This window comes from Montipora foliosa, unplaced genomic scaffold, assembly GCF_036669935.1.
Source record: "Montipora foliosa isolate CH-2021 unplaced genomic scaffold, ASM3666993v2 scaffold_164, whole genome shotgun sequence".
Classification (NCBI taxonomy): Eukaryota; Metazoa; Cnidaria; class Anthozoa; order Scleractinia; family Acroporidae; genus Montipora; species Montipora foliosa.
In genome coordinates this window covers 5,001-17,500 of record NW_027179465.1, presented here as the reverse complement: position 1 = coordinate 17,500, position 12,500 = coordinate 5,001, and the positions used below count along the sequence as shown (strand labels likewise).

At 40.7% G+C, this 12,500-nt stretch overlaps 1 long non-coding RNA gene across 1 annotated transcript; it reads left to right on the top strand.

The window, feature by feature from the left end:
• Positions 1-3,234: 3,234 nt before the first annotated feature.
• LOC137986251 (uncharacterized) lies at positions 3,235-7,583 on the top strand. Its single transcript, XR_011119671.1, has 4 exons — positions 3,235-4,080; positions 4,768-4,904; positions 6,292-6,446; positions 7,466-7,583. It is a non-coding gene; the product is annotated as an uncharacterized lncRNA (long non-coding RNA).
• The last annotated feature ends 4,917 nt before the right edge of the window (positions 7,584-12,500 follow it).

Below are 12,500 nucleotides of genomic sequence, written 5' to 3'. Positions count from 1 at the left end.
AAGAGTAGGCCTGGTGTGTGCTGTTAACGTACAACCTGGATTTTTCAATGATCTTCGCGGAAATTACATTCTGTCCCTCAATAAACCTAGAAACCAGTTATGGTCTTAGTTCTTTTTTCTCACGTATCAGCTAAGTTGCGGAATGCGCTACCTGATTTATCCGTACCTATGAGTTTACTGGTTGTAAAAGAGAATCCAGGGTCGCACTTTGTACAGCGGTTTTTCTTTTTGATGAATATATCTTTAAATATTATGTATATAGTAGGTATCTGTATATGTTATGTATTTTAGCCGTAAATTTAATGTCTCGGAGATATTAGCTCCTGTAGTTATTAGGAAATTCGAGATGAAATAGAGCTTATGCCTGTATGTATGTTACCTTTAGCAGGGCGCATGCGCACACTTTGTAATCTGCGACTCCAGTGCTTACCACATGAGAGATAAAATGACTTTTGCCTTAAATATATAAGCCAACTAATTCTTACTTTACAAAAATTTGGTTTTATCAACAGAGTTGATAATGTAAATTGGCCACCGTACAGAGATTCTAAAAGCTGACGTTTCGAGCGTTAGCCCTTCGTCAGAGCGAATCGAGGGTTTATGGGTTACGTGTAGTTTTTATAGTAGAGTAGGAGCTACGCTATTGGTGGTAACATGGCAACGTGAAAAATAGGAATATATTAGTTAAATGAAAAGCGTTCGTTAATACCGTGAGGATTAAGGGTGCCGATTTGAAAGATGAATTTTTGTTCCAGATTCTTGCGGCTTTCCGTCGTACCTAGATGTAGGGAAAGGCCGCAGATAGCCATGTGGTTTTTGGAGTGGTTAGGCATATTAAAATGGCGAGCGACTGGCTTAGATGCATCCCTGTCATTCTTCTCAACATCGCGAAGGTGTTCGCGGAATCGGTCACCTAGTCGTCTACCTGTCTCACCGATGTATAATTTATTGCATAACGTACAGGTTATGCAATAAATACGACGGAAAGCCGCAAGAATCTGGAACAAAAATTCATCTTTCAAATCGGCACCCTTAATCCTCACGGTATTAACGAACGCTTTTCATTTAACTAATATATTCCTATTTTTCACGTTGCCATGTTACCACCAATAGCGTAGCTCCTACTCTACTATAAAAACTACACGTAACCCATAATCCCTCGATTCGCTCTGACGAAGGGCTAACGCTCGAAACGTCAGCTTTTAGAATCTCTGTACGGTGGCCAATTTACATTATCAACTCCGTTGATAAAACCAAATTTTTGTATACTACTTCCCCACCGACGCAGCATCACAGTTTCTTTAGAAACTACCCCTTAATTCTTACTTCACATTGACAAGGGCGGTTTGGAGCTGTGAGTAGGCGTGGGATTTGTCACGTATGGTTTAGGGGCCGACATATCTCTCCCTCAATGCCGTACCGGGAGGCGAGGTCGGTAGCAGAAAGCAGCGAAGGGCCAACTGCGTCCAAAAGCGATCGCACGGGCCGAAATCCCGGGATGACTCGTTTGGTACGACGCTCCAGCGCCGGTGTCTGGAGGTACTGCGTTTTTCTCTCTTGTTCAAACATTCCGTCAGCGCATGCGTAAATGTTCTGTGGCTCTCCGATACCTAGCCTACCAAGAAAAATTACCATGCTGGTCTTTACCAGCAATTTACATTTCAGTTCACGATTCTTCGGGCATAAACGTAACATAAGAACCGTGCGTGTCTGGTCTTCTCGAGACAGAGGTGAGAGATGGTTTCATGTAGACTGGGACGCCAAAAATGTTCTGTTGTAAAGATGGCGGCGGGTTCACCAGTGAAGTTGTCTCTCTGGCCTTTCTGTGGACGAATTCCAGGACCTACCGATACAATTTGGGTAAGTTCTGAAAGCTAAAATTTTCCATCGATGCGGTATTTTGCTGGTAGGACTGGGTGGCCCGACACTTATGAAAAAAATATATAGATATAAAATGAGAATCGGGAGTCTTCCCTTGTCGTGGAATGGTAGAATTACCCAGAATTCTTTTTGGGCATGAACGAGGCAACTTAAGAAGCACGAGACTGGCCCTCATCGAATGGCTCAAGCGCGACCAGAGGAAACGATTTCTAGCCAGATTCTCAAGAGTAGGCCTGGTGTGTGCTGTTAACGTAGAATCTGGATTTTTGCATGATCTTCGCGGAAATTACATTCTGTCCCCCAATAAACCTAGAACAACCAGTTATGGTCCTAGTTCTTTTTTCTCACGTATCAGCTAAGTTGCGGAATGCGCTACTTGATTTATCCGTACCTATGAGTTTACTGGTTGTAAAAGAGAATCCAGGGTCGCACTTTGTACAGCGGTTTTTTTTTTTGATGAATATATCTTTAAATATTATGTATTTAGTAGGTATCTGTATATGTTATGTATTTTAGCCGTAAATTTAATGTCTCGGAGATATTAGCTCCTGTAGTTATTAGGAAATTCGAGATGAAATAGAGCTTATGCCTGTATGTATGTTACCTTTAGCAGAGCGCATGCGCACACTTTGTAATCTGCGACTCCAGTGCTTACCACATGAGAGATAAAATGACTTTTGCCTTAAATATATAATTCAACTAATTCTTACTTTACATTGACTAGGGCGGTTTGGAGCTGTGAGTAGGCGTGGGATTTGTCACAGATGGTTTAGGGGCCGATATATCTCTCCCTAAATGCCGTACCGGGAGGCGAGGTCGGTAGCAGAAAGCAGCGAAGGGCCAACTGCGTCCAAAAGCGATCGCACGGGCCGAAATCCCGGGATAACTCGTTTGGTACGACGCTCCAGCGCCGGTGTCTGGAGGTACTGCGTTTTTCTCTCTTGTTCAAACATTCCGTCAGCGCATGCGTAAATGTTCTGTGGCTTTCCGATATCTAGCCTACCAAGAAGAATTACCATTCTGGCCCCAGTTGTTGAAAAGGTGGATAATGCTATCCACTGGTTAATTCACAATCCATTGGATAGCGCAATTGGTTTCACTATGACTTATCCACTGGATGGTGATTTATCCGATGGATAACGGTATCCACGCTTCGAACAACTGGGGACTGTTCTTTACCAGCAATTGACATTTCAGCTCTGTTGTAAACATTTCGACGGGTTCACGACTGAATTTGTCTCTCTGGCGTTTCTGTGGACGAATTCCAGGACCTACCGATACAATTTGGGCAAGTTCTGAAAGCTGTAATTTTCAATCGTTGCGGTATTTTGCTGGTAGGAAGGTACGTGAAAGTATATGAGGGTTAATGGATATGATTGAGGGTAGACGAAAGTACATGAGGGTTAATATGTGAATTTAGAAAACAGTCCTAAGAAAATACACGCGCTGATTAATTAAAATCTCGATGGAGACACAGAACTCTAGCACGAGCTGTGACGTAGTGATGGCGCGATCAAAGAGAATTTACATTTTGATAATTAGAGTTAACAAGTTGTTTTCATTTTCCTCGTCGCGTTGTTTTCTAAAAGAAATAGAAAACATGTACTCCGTGTTGCTATTGAGTTATAGAAGGGTGACCCGAAAACACTGACCCTTACGGACCGGTCCACGGACTATCCCTGCGGAACCCCTCTACGGACCACCCCAAAACAACACAGAATTAAAAATAAATAAAGAAAGATAAATAACAGCTGAAAATTTGTTTATTCCCGTTGTCTGGATGGACCACTCTTGCCAGCGAAATGTCAGCCGTTACGCTGTGCAAATCAGACTAAGGCTCAGGTGTTGAATTGCCTTTTCCTTTGCTGTTGAAGGGAGTGGTTCGAAAAACGGTAATATCATCTGTGTTCCTTCCGCCATTTTGTTCGGAACAGAGAGATCGCGAAGCCTGGGGCGAGTTCACAAACCCGCGGGAGAATGATCCGAACAAAATGGCGGAGAGAAGGAAAGAAAATACAAAATAATAGAACTTACTTATTATCAATCTTTTTCGAAGCATTCCGGTCCACAGCGAGGGAAGGAGCAATGTGTGATTAATAGACTCTTCGCCCGAACCTGAGCGTTACTGTTAAATTTGCGGAGCGTAACGGTTGAGATTTCGCCGAAACGAGTGACACGAGTGGTCCATCCAGACAACCGGTAAGTCAAATCTTTAGTTTTTATTTATTTTCATTTCTATGTTGTGTCAAGGTGGTTCGTATAAGGGGTCCGTAGGGGTAGTCCGTGGACCGGTCCGTGAGGCAGTCCGTTGACCCGGATCGTAGAGGGGTCCATGGACCGGGGGTCAGTGTTTTCGGGTCACCCGTTATAGAAACAGTCGTGAAATTTTGGGAGAACTCGAAAAAGCTATGGAAACACTCGCCCGCGGCTCGTGTTCCAACAGCATTTCTCGTTCAGCCAAACTTTCACTCGTGTTTCTTTAACTCAATAGAAACACGGTACACTGTTCTATTTCTTAAATAAATGGAGGTAAATAGATATAGATGAAGGTAAATGTAATTATGGATGACTGAATATAGGGAAATAATTTAGCGTGTCCTACGTAGTTGGGGACTCGTGGTGGGTATATACGTGGCCTCAAAACTGGCATAATATTATACTTGCCTCTGTTGAGAACCTTAAAACTTTTTTTGGGTGAGAATTTGAGATTTGTATTCATATTTGATTCAACTAGTAAGTCATGTTTATATGCTGTACGAAGCTTAGTATTACGGTGCATCCATAGCATTCTCCCATGAAGTACAATGTATATACCTGCCCATAAGAATCACCTCCCTCCCCCCTCAGTTCATTTTGCGCTTGCATCCAATCTCCTCTCTTTTCTAGAAACCAAGATGGCGGTTTGAAGGTTCACTGAGTAAATTAGAGGAAGATAAAATCAAAGTGCCACTATCGTTACTCGTGGATATGAAAGTTACCGCAATTGTTTAAAATTGGCAGGCTGAAGTTTTCTCTATGCATTAGTGAGTATAACAGCTGGATAATTGTGTAACAGCAAGCGGGGCTGTCATATAATAATGCATGTATGTGAGGTGATCTCCTTTGCTGGAATTCAACCCTGTAAAATAAGTTTACTATTTCTCCAATAGGCATAAGATTAATCTTTAACACATCCTTTGTAAAGAGCTGTACCATGTATTCAAAGTTCCTAGCACACATGACAGGGTCTTTTTGAATAAGGTCTGCTTTCGCCGGTCTGTTGCTAGGCAAGGTTAGGCAAGTAGAGCAGATGCATTCAGTATTAACATAACTTTTTGTGCCAGTTATACATTCCTCCAACAAACCTTGGGAATATTTATCAACTTGATACTGTTACACTTAGAGACACATGATCTGAACCATAACAGATCACAGCAAGTGCATATCTTGTTTATTCCGTCTCATTCTGGTGGCATTCGGTTTTATTCCAGAGTCATTCCGCCTTGTTCCGGCATATTCCACTTTATTCTGCCTTATATGTGACTGTCATTCCGGTGTCATTCCGGCTTGTTTCGGTATATTCCGGTACCATTCTTGTTCATTCTGTCTCATTCCGGTGTCATTCGGCCTCATTCTGGCATATTCCGGTTTATTCCGGTATATTCCGTTCCGTTCCGTTCCTGTGTTTAGTAATGCCCACTATCCTTTGTCTTAGTCCTCTAAACCTCTCTTTCAAGCTGAATTTTAATTTATGGAAAAAGGCCAATTGATTCTTTTTTACCCATAAAAAGTGATGGAAAAATATTTCTCAAAAACATTTTAAGATTAAAAAGTTTTGTAAAAAACTATGATGTTTCAACTCCAGGTGTACATGTAGCTAAACATCATTAAGTCAAAAAATGTTTTTAAGACAGTATGGTGTGTAAATATGGGTGATTTAAAGAGGTTTAACTAAGGAAAAAGGTTTAGCCCATTATGGATTCCATCTTGAAAGTGAAATGTAAATTAGGCTTTAGATTCTTAACAATGAACAGTTTTTTTTCGAAAACTATAGCTGTCGAGGAGTTTTAAACTTAAACAGCATCAGGCATTATGACTTTTTGCAAAGATCATACCTCCTTTCAAACTCATAAAAGTATTGCTGAGCACAAAAATTCAGCAATTGGTCTAAGATATTTCTTAAAAGACCACAACAAAAAAAAACCAAATAACTGTTTTAAGAAAGTTTCAGAACAAACTTAATGAGGGTGTCGCACTGTGTACCTGGCATAATCTGCATCACATTGTCCTTCTTCTCTGTGATATATTTAGTAAATTTTTCTATTATTGTTATTTAGTCTTAAGTTTCAGTTTGGTCAGCAAACTATTAAAAATCACATTGTACCTTCCAAGACCTCTAATTTTAATTTTTTTCCATATTCTTTGGCCAAGAATGGATGTAAAGTGATCAAGCCCGTCTGTCTAGACTAGCACTTTCTGTGCACGCTCAAAAACTGCATTCACTGATTGGTACACCAGCTATGCTTCTGGATTAAGCCCTCAACCCGACCTTGGAACAAATCTTTTTGAAGATGACGTTTGTTCAGGTAAGATAAACATTACAATTTTCATGACATATTTAATTTTTAACATATCTAATTGTAGGACAACAATGATAGCACCCAAGCTCTCCCCCAATCACTCACCTATTACTGTACATATTTTATCAGCCTCAATCGACCTTTAATAGTGCTTAACCCATTCAAACCTCAAACACCCTAGGACGCCCTCCATTGACGAGTAAAATCCTCTGGCGTTAGAAAGAGTAAAATCTATTTAGTGTCACTTGAAGGGCCTGGGATCAGTGGGTCTAGGCTCAAGAAAATATCGTCAGGGGATGAAATTCCCGGTGTTTTGGCTGTCCTCTTTGAGAGTGTTCTTTCCAGCAGAAGTGGCCGGTGTGGCGTAATGTCTCTAAAAAGGCTTGTGGTGTATGAGGCCACCTAAGCAGAAACAGCCACAAGTCAAAAGGACTTTAATTTGCTGAGTGCTGGGACATGTAGATGTAGATGTCACCACCAACTACATGTAGTTAGAGCAGCATCTAGATCCAAAACAGCAAATTGAATGTTATGTGCACATGACTTAATCAGGAAACATTTGGACCTTGAAACCTAATGCACATGTTCAGCGTGCAAATTCCTTGTCGCAGGAGGATTTGAAGTAAAAATTTCTTAGGTTTTGATTGAGGCATTCAAATGAAAAACACAAAAAAACAAAGAGATAACTTTCCCACTCACTACTTCTCTTTTATTGGATCATTATTGCACGCATCACTATTGTGTTTACTGGGATTGTGTCCATTGTTGCTGTGGTGTATTATTTTGTCTCCATTGCTTTCTGAATCAGCCACAGTGATAGCTGAGAACTGCCCTAACTTAATTAGCTTGCTTGCAACGGAAAGGTTTGAGTAAACTGAACACTTTACATGGTGAATCTCACGTACTCGGGGCACTTAATGTCCAATCATACATATCTGTATGCTCTAGTGCCAGCCCTTCAGCAGACGTGTGTGGGCTGAATCTTGCAGTGTCATTCAAATATCATGCTTTGTGATCTTTTCCAGGGTTGTCATTGATTGATTTGTCTTGGAGACAGTGATATTGACTACAATGAATTTCAAAGGCATTTTTTGATCTTTCTTCAAAAGTTGACAAGGGAACTTTGATGTGCTTGGTTTTTTGTTAATCATCCCAAATTCACCTCCACATGCCATGTGTGTATATTTTAATTATTTTTATTTATTTCTCTTCATGTCACTGAAATATTTTTGTCAGTCCTCTTCTGCTGCTCACTGAAACTTTTCTTTCTTCGTGACAACCAAGATTTTCAACCCACACCACCTTCCTGAAGTGTGCATCAAGGTTACTATTATCAACTTTACTGTCACCAAATCAGGAATCAGGGATCCACTGCCGAGTTACGTACATTTGTGTACAATAAACGGCCCATAAATCTTTGCAAGGAGGGTACAGTAATGATTATTTTTTTATGAATTTTTTTGCAATTGGGGAAAAACCTTGATTTTATGATCCAGAAAATTCACCTGTACAGGATAGCTGAGGGTTCTTTAAATGCTCTCTCACAGATTGTCTTCCTTTAGATTTCGATTTACAATTATTGAGGGAAACAGCTTGATTGGGTACCCTGTGAGAATTGCAGGGTATCATGGGATAGTCTCTTGGTGGCAAGATGTTCTTCACAGTGTTGTTGGTGTAAGTTTATTTCAGATGAGTTTTTCATGGTAGCAGAGCTACATGTAGCAATTTGAGTTTTAGCTCTCTCGGATACGTACTACATGTAATGAGGATTTGATTACTATGACAAGATGGCTGCTTCCACTTTTAAGAATCTGCCAATATTTGGACTGGGAGTTTAGTATGAAACTTGGAAAAGGGAGTTGGAAATTTGGCGCCAAATTTTGTGACGTGAACGAGAAGAAACGGGAACTTGCAGTGACTTTATCATTGCATGGACAGGCACGAGCAGAAGCAGTTGAAATTGATGTGGAAAAGTTGAGCGACCAAAATGGAATGCAAACTCTTACCGGTGAATTGGACAAGATATTTCTTCGGGATTCTGTCGATGTAGCGTATGAAAACTACACCAAATTTGATAAAAATATCACAGAGAAGAAGGACAAGACATGTCCAGCTTCATCATTGAGTTTGAAAGGAGATAATTATGATCTTTGCAAAAAGTCAGATGTGTCATTGCCCGATGCTGTTTGAAGTTTCAAACTCCTCGACAGTGCTGGTCTATCAGAAACGGATAGACAATTGGCTTTAACTGCAGCTACGGATTTAAAGTTTTTCTCCACGAAATCTGCACTTAAGCGAATTTTTGGAGGTTCATCACATTCAGACAGTCTTGTGGGTGGCGATGGTATTACAGTTAAGCAGGAAAATGTGTGCTATACAAAGTCTGGCAGTTCACATCATAGGCAGAATGAGACGAAAATGAAAAGAAGAGGTTGCCCTTCGGGCAAGCTGTTACTTGAGGTTACTAGCCCAAAGGTCTGACGAGCTGGCCCGAAATTAAATTGTTTGTAAACAATAATCGGATGTATTTTTGCCCCGGTTTATGATTATGCAGGAAATGTAGATCTTAACAAGTGTTATGGAAATCCAAAAGACAATTGAGGGTAACCACCGTTTTTCAAAGATAATTCATGAATAATATTTGTAAAAAGCTTTAAAATACACAGCAATGTATGGGGTTTTTTTCTCAAACTGAAACTTAATTATTTCTCAAAAATGCCTGGTTACCCACAATTTTCTTTTTGGATACCAAGAGTATTTACAATGTATCACACTACAATAATTTGGCCTCATAACGTTATCATTTTCTCTCAGGAGCTTCTGCTACACACTTTGTGGTATAAAAGCTCAATTTATCATCAGAAAAGAGGAACCAACGGTGCTTGCCCATTGGGCAAGCTACGATAAGTAAACGTTACCCCAACAAGTCATTCCACTAGCCCCGTGCTATCCGACAGCACTTTCGTCGCGCCCTGATAGGTCAACTAGGAGATCTGGTTTTAACCGCAGCTCTAGCGGTGATTAAGGGCAGAAAATGAAGAATACACAAATATAAAGGGGACTAATCCATTGGACAGATATCGAAATCGTACAAAATGTGCAATATGTGGATCAGTTTTTCACTGGGTATGGACTGCCCACACAAGGAAGATGTCCATGAGGCTGTTTGTGAAAACCAAGAAGCAACAAGGGATTGTCATATAACTTTGCTTGCAAGAGATGTGGATCCCAGTGAAGTACTCCTGTGTGAAGCCTTTTCTGTTTCGTTCAAGACGGGGGAAGATGTTTTCAGATTTGGTCAACCCACACAACACATTAAACACGCCATGGTTTACCTCGTGGAAGAACAACATCCGGGAACTTTTATTGCATCATACATGTAAATTGCACAGGCATCCCACTAGATATAACGAGGTCATCCTAACACCCCCACTTGATCTCACTTATATGTCCTAGAATTACATCCACATATTATTACACTAAATGAACTCAACATGAGATGTGTTATCTCTTAAATGGATACAATAATAACAATACGAAGTTATGCTTGTATATTACTTGTATACCTATGTCTTAAGAACCAAAAATATAATTCCTAAACTTTTGCAACTTAAATTTGAAACTGATGTTGTGCAAAGTAAGTTGCCTCTTTTGCTGAACAAAAATTCCTTAAAGAAGGCTCAAACTGTGTTAGATATGCACAGTGACACTGCACAAATGTTTGGTCAGCCAGTGCAACTGTTTCAAACGTCTTCAGGCCATTATTGTGTTAATTTATTAAATAACGACAGGGAGTCACAGTTTTTGGCAAACCAGGTTTCAAGAACTCAAGATTTGGACACGCCATTTCAAACACAGTTATGCGCTGAACAGGAAACCCTTGAATCAGAAGTGCTTCAGGTGATTGAACTCAGTGACAAGGACAAACAAAGGAAGGAACTAATTAAAATGCACCAACAGTTTGGACATGCTACTGCAGACAAGCAATTCTCTTGGTGAATGCAGGGGTGAGAGATTCAGGGATGTTTGAAAATTATGCTGAGGAAAGTGGTTAACAACTGTGAAACCTGTGCATTGTACAAGAAGACACCTCCAAAGCCAGCAGTTGGGCTTCCACTTGCTACAGATTTCAATCAAACTGTGGCTGTAGATTTACATGAGTTGGAGACAAATGTCTGGTATCTGCACATTATAGATGAGTTCAACAGATTCAGTGCAGGAGCTATTGTCAAGAGAAAGCTGCCAAATGTCTTTGTCCAAGAGTTTATCTCGAATTGGATAAGTATAAATATTCAGGTGTCCAAAGTCCTTGTTCAGTGATAATGGTGGTGAATTCAATAACAGTGAGACAAGAGACATCTGTGAAAATATGAACATTGAGGTGATCACAACTGCTGCGTAATTATGCACCGTTTAGTAATGGTCTTTTGGAGAAGCACAATCATGTTCTAACCGACATACTTTTGAAAGTGAAACATGAGAAGAAATGCAACTGGGAGACAGCTTCAAAGTGGGCCTTAAGTGCAAAGAACAGCTTAATTAATGTTCATGGTTTCAGTGCATATCAGCTAGTCTTTGGAAGAAATCCAAACTTACCGGCAAATTACATCAATCAGCTTCCTGCCTTTGAGGGAACTACTGCTAGCAAAACTGTCGGTGAGAATGTCAGTGCTCTGTTTGCTGCAAGGAAAGCTTTCATGGATGGTTGTCAGCATTCTGAAAGGATCAGGAGAGCCTTGAAGAAACAATTAAGTCCGCTCTTACACTGATGTCAAGTATGTGATGAGTGACAAGGTGTATTACAAAGAGGCCAGACAATGAAGAGTGGAAGGGACCTGGAAGAGTTATTGGTCAAGATGGTAAGATAGTCTTTGTCAGACATGGTGGGGTTGTGGTCAGAGTACATGTGTGCTGGTTGCAAAAATCTGGTGAGAGGCAGGATGCTTTGAGAAACATTAGTGAACTTCCTGGAGCCCAGCCAAAATCCAGTGGTGAGCCAGAGATGGAAAGTCAAATTAATGTTGACTCGCAAGGTGATGATAATGTTGATACAGGAGCAAAGCTTCATCCACATTCCACACCAAACATAGCAGTGCAAGACCAAGAGTCGAATCCATTTGACTCGAACAAGATCAGACCTGGGCAGTGCATCACCCTTCAAAACGAAAATCAGTGAGATAAAGTGACTGCCAGAGTAATTCGCCGTGCTGGGAAAGCAACTAGGAAATACAAACATTGGTATAATCTAGAATATCCAAATGGCGAAAGGGAATCAGAATCTGTAGATTTGAGTAAAATCCATAGGTTGGAAATCCAAGAAACACCCGGCAGTAATGAGGAGCTGCCTGATGCTAAGGATGCTGAACTTGCTAACTGGAGAAACCATGATGCCTATGAAGAAATATTGGATGAAGGACAGAAATGCATATTCACCAGATGGGTCCTTTCTTTGAAAGAAGATGACTCTGGTATTATCCCAAAAGCTAGACAGACTTGTAGCTCGAGGGTTTGATGAAGACATCCTGTTTGAAAGTGATTCACCTACTTGTGGAAACGAGTCGCTAAGAATAGTCATGGCTATTATAGCACAGAGAGGGTGGTTAATCAACTCAATGGATATTCAACAGTCTTTCTTCAAGGAAATTACCTGGGAAGAGATATCCTGATACAGCCATCAAAAGAAGCAAACGCCAAAGGTAAAATTTGGTGCCTTAAGAAATGTGTCTATGGGATTAATGATGCATCTCTGCACTGGTATAAGAAAGTCAGAGAAGTCATGACTGAAGCTGGAGGAAGATTGTCAAGAGTTGACACGACGGTATTCTCATGGTATGATGACAATGGAGAGCTGATTGGAGTGCTGGCTGCTCATGTTGATGATTCTATATGGAGGGGGGGGGGGGGGATAGGGGGTAAAGAGAGGTTCAGACAGACCGTGATTGAATATGTAAGACAATGCTTGAATGTGGGAAGAGAGAGCCAAAACAACTTCAAGTATTTAGGCCTGGAACTGTGTCATAGGGATGAAGGTATTTTTGTCCACCAGGAAAGTTTTGGTTC